Source organism: Pantherophis guttatus, chromosome 6 (assembly GCF_059756535.1).
Source record: "Pantherophis guttatus breed Tessera chromosome 6, ASM5975653v1, whole genome shotgun sequence".
NCBI classification, from domain to species: Eukaryota; Metazoa; Chordata; class Lepidosauria; order Squamata; family Colubridae; genus Pantherophis; species Pantherophis guttatus.
Window position 1 is genome coordinate 84,992,530 of NC_142068.1, and position 12,121 is coordinate 85,004,650.

Genomic DNA, 12,121 nt, shown 5'->3' on the forward strand with positions numbered 1-12,121 from the left:
ATTGCTAAATATCAAGCATATATTTATTTCTAGTATATTTATAAACTATGATCAAAGTTAACCCACTGCATTTTGTATAAGTGAGTTCCACATTTCATTATTCTTGCTCTCCATAGCTTTCGCTGGTGAAGTAACTGACCATCATCCAGGAATCTGCTACTGTTGTACATAATCTTTCTTCTCTGAGGCAGTCATTGGTCCAGTGTGTCCCTCTCTGATGACCATCCAAATTAGAACCTGGCACTGCTCAGGCTCTTAACTGAATGCTTATTTTGTACAGACGTTTATGGTTGACAGTCATGTTCACATATCTTTCTTCATTTTTACATTGTTTTCAAATTTTGAGATAGTCAAAAAGGCAGAGAGGCTGGAAACCAGCTTAGAGAAGGCCAATCTGAAATCTCTAGCCATGTCAGACCTACCTCATAAATGCAATGCAGGGGTGGAATCCAGCAGCCTCCTTCTTGGTAAACTAAAAAAATGTGGGATTGACAGCACCAGAACCAGATGGATTTGTAACTGGCTGACAAACCATACTCAATAAGTAGTACTACATCCACACGGAGGGAAGTAAGTAGTGGGGTACCCCAAGGTTATGTTCTTGGCCCAATGCTCTTCAATAATCTTCATAAATGATCTAGATGAGGGAATAGAAAGGGAACTCATCAAATACATGGATGACACTAAACTGGCAGGAATAGACAAGACACCAAAAGATAGGTTCAAGATCCAGATGGATCTTGACAGACTTGAATACTGGGCCCTGTCTAACAAAATGGAATTCAATGTAAAGTAAGGTTTTACATTTAGGCAGGAAAACCAATTGTATAGGTACAGACTAGATGAAACTTGGCTCAATTCCTTGCAACTGTGGACAGTGTCTTAAATATCAGCCAACAGTGTGCGGCAGGAGCCAAAAAAGCCAGTGAACCCAGGCTTCCTTAATAGAGGAATAGAATCAAGATCACATGAAGTTCTAGTACCACTTTACAAAGCCTTAGTAAGACCACACTTGAAATACTGCATCCAGTTTTGGTTACCACAATATTAAAAAGATGTTGAGACTCTGGAAAGAGTACCCAAAAGAGCATCAAGGATGATTAGGCAGCTGGAGGCTTAAACATTTGAAGAATGGTTGCAGGAATTGGGTATGTCTACTCTAGGGAAAAAAACTAGGGGAGACATGATAGCAGTGTCCCAATATTTGAGGGGCTGCCACAAAAATGAGGAGGTCAAACTATTTTTCAAAGCACTAGAAGGCAAGACAAGAAACAATGGATGGAAGCTAATCAAGGAGAGAAAGTAACCTAGAACTAAGAAGAAATTTTCTAACTATGAGAACAATCAACCAGTGGAATGACTTGCCTTCAGAAGTTGTGGATGTCCCATTGGAGTCTTTGAGGAAGAGACTGGACAGCCATTTATCTGAAATGATATAGGGCAGGGGTGTCAAACTCAATTTAATTGAGGGCCACATCAGGGTTGTGTTTGACCTTGGGGGGCTGGGGTGGGTGTGGCCAGCTCAACATCACTCGTGTCAGTGGCAGCTGTAGTGGCCCGATTGCCCTGCCAGTGAAAATGGGCTCCTGAGCTCCGTTTTCAGCTGTGACGGCCTTCTGCAACCCTCTACCAGCAAAAATGGAGCTCGGGAGGGCTGCGCACAGCAGGGGTGAAATGCTAGCAGTTTGGACCGGTTCACCCAAACCGGTGGTAATAAAAGCTACCGGTTTGGGTGAACCGGTACTAAAAGAAAATGCTACCTGTTCAGGCGAACCGGTATTTCCAACGATCAGCTGTGCCGCACAATTTATATTCACTAGAAAGCAGGAAATCCTGCTTTCTGGAAATCTAAATCAAGCGGCACAACTGTCCCCCCCTCCCCCCGCTATTCTACTTACCTTTGCAGACTCAGAAAAGGCTTCTTAATCCTCCTTTTTCAGTGCTGCACGGTAGCCCCTGCGGTGCTCATGCATGCGAAGTGCACATTTGGCACACACTGTGCATGCACATGTGAAGCAAACCAGTAGCGAAGCGAAGCGGTAGCAAACTTCAGAGCATTTCACCCCTGGTGCACAGCTCTCCTGAGCTCCGTTTTTGCTGACGGGCCAGTCCTTCGCTGTTTCCATGGTGGTCCCATGAGCCAGATTTAAGCACCCCATGATCTGGATTCAGCCTGTGGGCCTTGAGTTTGACACCTCTGGTATAGGGTCTCCTGCTCAAACAGGAGATTGGACTAGAAGACCTGCAATGTCCCTTCCAACTCTATTATTCTATGTTCTTCGCAAATATGTCTCAGCTTGATTTTGTATCTTCCTCTCCACCCCCCTGTCTGTCTTCTTGGGTGGGGGTGGGGGGAAATTGCTGTTTAGTGCATTTCTTTCTACTTAGGCTGGATATCCTGCCTAAACTGACACTCAGGAGTACAAGATACTCAACTCAATCTATGTATTCTGGTGTTAATTTCTTACTCTTCCTCAAAGGAAGTGTCAGGTAGAAAAATTCAGGCTCTTCAGAATTAGGTATACCATATTTTCTGTATAAGATGCCTCTTTCCCCCCTAAAAAAGAGGGTGAAAATCTGGGGGCATCTTATACTCCGAAGTAGCCCCGCCCAGCTTCTCAAACGGAGGTTTCAGCGGCTGAAAAAAGCATCAAAATGAAGCTTCAGGGAAAAAAGCCTCCAAACAGAGCTTCAGAAAAAAAAAGCTTCCAAACAGAGCTTCAGAAAAAAAAGCCTCCAAACAGAGCTTCAGAAAAAAAGCCTCCAAACAAAGCTTCAGAGGCTTTTTTTCTGAAGCTCTGTTTTAGAGGCTTTCAGAGACAGGAAATAAAAAAGTTTTTTTCTGAAAGTTTCAGAGGCAGAAAAAAAAGCAAAAAAAAAAAAAAAAAGCAAGGCACAGAGCTCACAACCAACCAACCTGTTACTAAAATTCACCTCTGGGAACAGCTTGATTGGGGGTATTCCGGGAGGCTGATCCACCTGCCAATCAGCTTTTTTCTTATTTTCCTCCCCAAAAACTAAGGTGCATCTTATACTCCGAAAAATATGGTAGTTTGTTCATCTGCACAGTTGTGCTACATGGCTTTCTTCTCTACAGCTTTTAATCCCTGGCCCTGAGCCCTACATGGCTCAGGGCCAGGTTATCTTCGAGACCGCCTTCTACCACATAGCTCCCAGCAACCGGTAAGATCCCACAGAGTTGGTCTCCTCCAGGTCCCGTCAGCTAAACAATGCCGGCTGGTGGGCCCGCGGGGGAGGGCCTTCTCTGTGGCTGCCTCAGCTCTCTAGAACCAGTTACCTCCTGAGGTCTGGACCACCCGCACCCTATTGACCTTCCGAAAAGCGATGAAGACCTGGCTTTTCCGGCAGGCCTGGGGCCGTTGATCTCGCTGTTGCGATCTTGTGAGATCCGGCCATGAATGGTGTGAATGGGTTTTAATGTTTTAATTTTTAAATATTTTTATAATGGTTTTTTAAATGCATTGTAAGCCACCTTAAGTCTTCAGAGAAAGGCGGCATATAAATTGAACTAATAATAATAATAATAATAATAATAATAATAATAATAATAATAATAATAACAACAGTGTGCTCACTGCTGTAATTTAGGAGCAAGAGTTCTCTAATTCCTTATAAGATAAGCTCCATGCAGGCTGAGTAATTTGATGGAAAAAAGGAGAGTAAGGCCAGCCATCTGTAGTTAAACCATGAGGCCCAGAGTTAGGAAGAGGTGGAGATGAAAATACAGACACAGAAAGGCTGGCTAAGTTGTTGAGGATTTTTTTAAGAGGGAAAAACTATGGATTTGAATTTAAAATTCACACAAATATATTACAGTATGGCTTCACATTTTCTGTGAATCCAGCCAAATGCAGTTGATTCAATTATCCATGGATAAACATGTTCATAGATCCTGCTTATTAATCCCTTGATCTTTTTGATTCTAACAAACAATTGTTCCCTAAATTTGATAAGACCTCTGCCAATGCCCAGCTCTAGGTGCCAGAACCTCTAAATCCAGGAACTCTCCTGATTGAGATATTGGCTAGAAAAATTCTCTTTGGGATTTTTGCCTGATTTTCGAGTATCTTTCCCAGCATCCCATAGAAAAGAGGCCACCGGTGGCCTCATAAAAGCAGACCTAGGTCTCCTCTAAATGGACACCATTCAAGAAGCTTTTCCCAAGACAAGCCCCACTGAAGACAGCTGGGAAATAAGGAAGCTATAAGCAAAAGATCAGATGAGCTGAGGATACAACTGGACTGAGTCAAAATAAGCCAGGTCCCTGAGGAACAGTGGTGGTATTCAGCCGGTTCGTACCAGTTCGGGCAAACCGGTAGTGGAGATTGTGGGTGCGGTGCTATGCTGTCCTCTTTAGCCAAGTTTTCGGGGTCAGGCACATGTGTGGAAGACGTATGCACGAGCAAAGCGGATGCAAGGAAGGCGCGTGCGGGGCGAACCAGTAGTAAAAATCTGTGAAACCCACCTCTGTTGAGGAAGCAACACTCCTATTGGCAAGTGGTCCAGCCTGTGTTATTATATTTCTGATCTTTGGCACGTCTTGACGTACCTTCCTAGGCCTAGACCCCATCTCCCAGAGTCTTGCCTATTGGACAGCCAAAGAGACCACTTTTAAAATTACTCCATTTCCTTACCCGTACTGTGACCAACAAAGATATTTCTCACAACATTGTTCTCAAACAAGCCAACAAAACAAAATAAAAATTGGTTACAGACATGTTGACCATTTGGCAACAAAAAGCCTATTTAGATGCATTAGTTATAAACTTGCGCCTTTCTGCCATGCACACAGGCCAGGCCAGGGATCGGCAACCTTAAACACTCCAAGAGCCACAAAGGTCCTAACCGGAAGCCCCTCTCCCCGGTTCAATTCTGGAGCTGACTGGAAGTCCGGTTCCCCCACCATAGAGTCTCCTCCTAGCATCACATCCTTGTTCCTCTACCTGTCCTAACCAAAAGCCCTATCAATTGTGGAGCTGACTAGTGACAGAGCCGCAGCAGAGGGATGAAAGAGCCACATGCGGCTCCAGAGCCACGGGTTGCCAACCTCTGGCCCAGGCAAAGTGTTATTTCTGCAGGTACTTTCTGCAGATATTTTGAAACTGAAAGAAAGAGAAAGAAACCAACTGCCAAGTGAGTATAATAAATGAAGACTAGATAAAGAAAATTACTCAGCTCTCATTTTGACTAAACCTTCTCTGTGAAGAGGCTATCGGGTGATTAGGAAGAGCTGGTAGAAGCTTAAGTTTGAAAAAACAATTAGGGAATGTCTGTTGGCATTGACCTGGTTCACAATGACTGTATTCTAATTTACTGAAGTTTAGTGAGGAATGGCTGAACCTAAATCTGAGTAATCTTAGAGAACATAGAAAGTACCAGATGATTGCACAAGGAAAATGTTGGAAAAGGAGGATTTGGAGAATTAAAGATAAATCAAAACTAGGCATCAAAACTAGGGAAGATTGTAAAGCAGATCATAAAGAGATCAATGTCTAGGCTATGGTGAGAATCAGTAAAGACTAAGGTTGTCAGAATAAACCTATTTTGCTTTATTTAATTCACTTTTATTCATTTTGATACAATCCTTAATAAACTGTGGGAATGCAACGGACATATATCTTGCCCACAAATATATAATTTGATACAGTTTTCCTTGACATGATTAGCAAACTAGTTTATAAATGGGCAAGATAGTAGGTAGATAAAATCTGGTGTGAAAACCGTACTTAAAAAGTGCGCTCATCAAAGATTCCTCATCAAACTACAAGATTCAGCTCAACATTTTCTTTATTGCCTTTGCTAAAGATGTAAGAAATAAGGAAACAGTTATCAAATTCACAGGTGATGAAAAATTAGATGGCACATTGTATACTAGAAGACAATCAAAATTCAGAATGATCTTCTTATCTTAGAGAACTGCTCTGCAAATAATGTACTTTTATTTAATAGAGTGAAATGTAAACTTCATCAATTAAAAAAATCAAGTTTACAAGCATATGGTGAGCAACATATAACTTTAAAATCATGGATATGAAAAGGAACTTGGAACTGTGGTTAATTCCAAATTTTATGCGGTTGCATGAACAGCTGTATAGTTTTGTGTTGAAAAACCTATAGCCGTAGATCCTAATGTTGCTTGGGGGCAATGCCCCAATGGCATTCTTGTCCTTATGGTTCTAAGGCCCTTTCCCCATTGCATGTTAACACTGCACAATGACAACGTGTTAACATTGCCAGTTTCCTACACTGTTTCCATGACATTGCTCCTAGTTCATCCCCAGGCATTGAGTCAATCATCAATAGCTGTAACAAGCATAAAAATAGCATTTCCATCACAAATGTGTGTGTGTGTATGTAAACTCTGCATCACTTTGTCACCCTGGAAGTTAAGTCAGGTGATCAACAATAAATATAGCAGAGGCCAAAATTGTGGAAGCCTTTTGGGAAAAGAGTATTTTCTAAAAGTAGCTAATAACAACATTTTTTTTTGAGTAGTACCATAACATTATATATCAATGGAAAGATAATTTAATCAAGAATGTCATGCAATAATTTTTATGAAGGATTTGCTATTAGAAGAGCAGTTACAGTATAAAGAAGAAAACATGGCTCAGGGCCAGGTTATCTTCGAGACCACCTTCTACCACATAGCTCCCAGCGACCGGTAAGATCCCACAGAGTTGGTCTCCTCCGGGTCCCATCAGCTAAACAATGCCGGCTGGCGGGCCCACGAGGGAGGGCCTTCTCTGTGGCTACCCCAGCTCTCTGGAACCAGTTACCTCCTGAGGTCCGGACCATCCCCACCCTATTAGCCTTCCGAAAAGCGGTGAAGACCTGACTTTTCCGGCAGGCCTGGGGCCGTTGATCTCGCTGTTGCGATCTTGTGAGATCCGGCCATGAATAGTGTGAATTGGTTTTAATGTTTTAATTTTTAAATGGTTTTGTAATGGTTTTTTTAAATTATTATTATTATTTATTGGTTAATCTTTAGTGAGATTCACAGCCTTTGAGGCTGATTAATAGCTCAGCAGCTCGAGTCCTAACCAAGGACCTAGGAACTGTTAAGGTATCGTCGGAGGATGTAAGCTGTTCCGAGTAAGGTGGCTTTTTGTAGAGTCAAAATGTTCAAGTCCGGCAAATTTAGAATTTCTAAATAGCGGGGTAGCCCTTTGGGTATTGCTCCGAGGGCTCCAATTACAATCGGGACAACACACGATTTCTTTTTCCACAGTCGCTCAACTTCAATTTGTAAGTCCCGGTACTTTGTGATTTTTTCTTGCTGCTTATCTTCAATTCGTGCATCACCAGGTATTGCAATGTCAATGAACCATACTTTTTTCTTTTCAACTATTGTTATGTCAGGTGTGTTGTGGACCAAGTGCCTGTCAGTCTGAATCCTAAAGTCCCACAAGATCTTGAGTTTCTCATTCTCTAAAACTTTCTCAACCTGATGTTCCCAGTGGTTTTTGCTGTACTCAAATCCAAACTTCTGGCACAATTTCCAGTGAATGATTTTAGCAACACGGTCATGGCGTTGTAGGTAGTCAGTTTGTGAAATTTTGCTGCACCCACTGATCAGGTTATTATTATTATTATTATTATTATTATTATTATTATTATTGTCATATTTATATGCCGCCCTTCTCCCAAGGGACTCGGGGCGGCTCACAGAATAAAACAATCCAACAATAAATAGAATTAAAATATTAAAATCCGATTTAAAAACCCCAAATCCCCAAATTAAAATGCACGGCAGATCAGGGAATTTGCTGAAAGAGCCATGTCTTTGGGTCGGCGCGGAAGGTGCGGAGGTCGGGGGCTGTCCGGAGCCCAGTGGGTAAATCATTCCAGAGGGTCAGTGCGACCACAGAGAATGCCCTCATCCTGGGGGCCGCCAGCCGACACTGTCTGGCCGATGGGACCCGGAGGAGGGCAATCCTATGTGAGCGCACTGGGCGGTGGGAGGCCGGTAGGAGGTAGTCCTGCAAATACCCCGGGCCCATGCCATGAAGGGCTTTATAGGTGAGCACCAGCATTGTAAGCCGCCCTGAGTCTCCGGAGAAAGGCGGCATATAAATTGAACTAATAAATAAATAATAAATAATAAAAGTGAAACTAGAAAAAAAAAATGAGATATACAAAAATGATCACCATAGAAAAAATGAGATATACAAAAATTATCATGTCAGAGTTGGGTAACCTTTAGCATGAATTATGGCCTTACAACATCCTCTTATGGAGTGAAACAAGTCTTTTAGTTCTGCAGCTGTTATCATGTGAAAACAAGATTGAATGATGGCTTCTATTAACTGGGTTTTATCGCTTCTGACTAGCAAGTTTCTTTAGTCGGCTCCATAGATTTCCAATTGGATTAAGGTCTGGGCTATTCCCAGGCCATTCCAGCAATAGGATTATCTTGTAACTCCAAAAAAAAAAAAAAAAAAAGTGATGTTATTAGCCACTCAAAAATACACTTTTCCCAAAAGGTTTCCACAATTTTGGCCACTACTGTAGGTCCAGTGATGTGTTGGGAGGCATGGCTACAGCCTATTTCCTCTGTTCTCCAGCCAACCTCTGCAAAATTGCCATTCTTGGGCTTTGTTTTCCCTGATATATTGTTTCCTTTTATAGCTGTCAATTCCACACACAGTCCTTTTTGTTTCTGGCATGAAGTTCTCTTCCCAGCAACATAAGAAATCATACTTACCCTGTTTTATTTGGGAGAAGAAAGCAACCATAAGAACTCTGTCCCAGGGGTGCTATTCAGCAGGTTCTAACAGGTTCTGAAGAACCAGTAGTGGAAATTTTGAGTAGTTTGAAGAACCGGCAAATACCACCTCTGGCTGGCCCAGGGGTGAAATGCTCCCAGTTCGGACCGGATCACCTGATCCGGTAGCAATGGAGGTGAGTGATTCAGAGGACCAGTAGCAAAAATCCCTGCCCGCTCCCCCTTGCCCAGCTGAGCCGCACAATCATCAGAGGCTTTTTTTTTACTTTTAAAAGCATTTTTCTACAACCTCTTCAGCCGAAAAAATGCTTTTAAAAGTAAAAAAAAAAAAAAAGCCTCTGATGATCGCACAGCTCAGCTGGGATCATCAAAGGCTTTTAAAAGAAAAAAAATCTTTTTTTCTTTTAAATGCCTCTAACGATCAGGCAACTCAGCTTGGATCGTCAGAGGCATTTAAAAGAAAAAAAGTCTCTGCCAATCAGGCAACTCAGCTTGGATCGTCAGAGGCATTGAAAAGAAAAAAACCCTTTTTTTCTTTTAAATGCCTCTGATGATCCAAGCTGAGTTGCCTGATCGTCAGAGGCATTTAAAAGAAAAAAAGTCTCTGCGGATCAGGCAACTCATCTGGGATGTCAGAGCCTTTTGAAAGCATTTTTTACAACCTCTTCGCCGAAGAGGTTGTAGAAAAAATGGTTTTAAAAGTTAAAAAAAAATTGGCCACGCCCACCCAGTCACATTACCCCCCACCACCAAGCCACGCCCACAGAACCGGTAGTAACAAATTTTACATTTGGCCCCAGAGTGGGGTGGGAATGGAGATTTTGCAATATCCTTCCCCCATGAGTGGAGAGGGAATGGGGATTGTGCAGTATCCTTCCCCTGGAGTGGGGTGGGAATGGAGATTTTGAAGTATCCTTCCCCTGCCATGCCCACCAAGCCACGCCCATCAAGCCACACCACGCCCACCAAGCCACGCCCACAGAACAGGTAGTAAAAAAAATTGGATTTCACCACTGGTCTGTCCTGAAGTGAGCAGAGCTCCACCTTTCTAACTGCTAAAGGTATCTTTTCATGCACTGCAACAATATTCTGAAATATATGTTTAGATTTACTTGCAGCTGCTCCATTTTTCTTCATTGCAGTGCCTTGAAATTATGAGGGATGTTAAATTAGGGCTTGCCAATTTCCCTATATTTGTTGATTAAAGTACTTCCTTTTCCTTCTCCCTGAAGTAAAAGGGAGGTGTAAAAGCATCTAATCATGCCATCATGGCAGGGCCTCTCTCCCTCTTGCCCAGTGCTGTTTCTGCTCTGGTGTCTTCCATGATGTTTCTTCCCATTTTTTTAAACTGAGGAGTTGCCCCAGTGGATTGTGGGAGAAGGAGCTGACTAACTAGCCTCAAGAAACCAGATCATACTAAAGACAAACTATTCCCACCAGCCCGAAGGACCCTGATTGACAGGGAAGAGAGCAAAGCAGTGAGAAAATATCAATTGCTTTGAGTTTAAGTCATGGCACATTCACTGATCAGGACAGCATGATACAGTAGTGGCCAAAATTGTGGAAACCTTTTGGGAAAAGTGTATTTTTGAGGTTTGATGGCTAATAACACCACTTTTTTTTTTTTTTTTTGGAGCTTCAAGGTAATCATATTCCACTGCATATTCCACTTCACCCAACTGAAAATCTATGGAGCCAACTAAAGAAACTTGTTAGACAGAAGCGACCCAGCAATAAAACCCAGTTAATAGAAGTCATCATTCAATCTTGGTTTCACATGATAACAGCTGCAGAACTAAAAGACTTGGTTCATTCCATGGGAAGACGTTGTAAGGCCGTAATTCATGCTAAAGGTTACTCAACTAAGTATTAACTGATGTAATAATTTTTGTATATCTTGTTTTTTTCTAGGGTGATCATTTTTGTATATCTCATTTTTTCTATGTCTCACTTCTTTATACTGTAACTGCTATTGTAATAGCAAATCCTTCATAAAAGTTATTGCATTACATTCTTTTTTATATATAAAAGTTTTTTATTTTTATTTCTCATAAAACTTATATAGATGTACAATCTCTTTAACCATTCTTATCACACATATTATCTTTTGGTTTCCATATTGATTCGTTTTTCATCCTAAAACTTTAAAATACATTGGGAGTTGCTCTTCTACCATTCCATATCTCCCTTCTTCCACAACAACCATTCCTCTCCTTCTCCCCTCTTACCCTTCCCTCCCTTCTTCTATTCTTTTCAACTTTCTTCTTTCCTCCTCTCCTTCCCCTTCTCTCCTTCCCCTTCCTTTCCCCCACTCCTTCCCTCTTCCTCTCTTTCTAACCATCTCTCCTACTCTTATTTCCCCTCCCTTTCTTCCTCTCCTTTTCCCTTTCTTCTCTCACTCTCTTTTCCTCCCTTCTCCTCTCTTCTTCCTACCTGTCCCTCTACACCTCTCTCCCTTCCCTCTCCGTTGTTGTGTCCATTTTCAATTCAATATTTTGTCAAGATGGTATTCGAGCAACCCCGATCTTTTATTTATTTATTTATTTATTTATTTATTTATTTATTTATTTATTTATTTATTTATTAGTTTGATTTATATGCCGCCCTTCTCCGGAGACTCAGGGCGGCTTACAATGCTTTTAAGCAATAGCCTTCATACTTTTGTATATACCTGCTTAGTAGGGCTTTTGCCCCCTCCCCCCAGTGGTGTTCTTTTTTATACAAAGTCAGCTTATTGCCCCCACAAACCAGGTCCTCATTTTACCTACCTCGGAAGGATGGAAGGCTGAGTCAACCTTGAGCCTGGTGAGATTTGAACTTGCAGTAATTGCAGGCAGCTGGTGCTACTTAATAGCACTTTAGTCTGCTGCGCCACCAAGGCTCTTAGTTTACCCACATTTTCCTTTCAATTTCCCTTCTATTTTGCTGGTTAGCATTACATTCTTGATTAAATTATCTTTTCATTGATATGTAAAGTTATGGTACTACTCAAAAAAAAAAAAGTGCTGTTATTAGCTAGTTTTAGAAAATACCCTTTTCGCAAAAGGTTTGGCCACTACTGTAGAGTTAGGGCTCTTCTACAAGGGAGCAATAGTGTTGCCATCCTGTGCAGGAGATGGCAGAAAAGTACGCTGGGGTTGAAAAGGTGCTGAGCGAACTTCAAACCCCTGGTTCCGTCTTGACAAAGATGCAGAATAGGGACTCTGCCTACCAAAGAAGTAGGGAGAGAGAATAGGCGGGGTGTGTGAAATCCTCCTTTGGGGTCTGTAAATTGTGTCAAAAGACCTGCAGGACTTCTGCTGTCAGTTTCTTAGTCACCGGGACTGATCCGTCTAAAGGGAGAAAGGATCAAAGGAATAGTTCTCAGTTGTT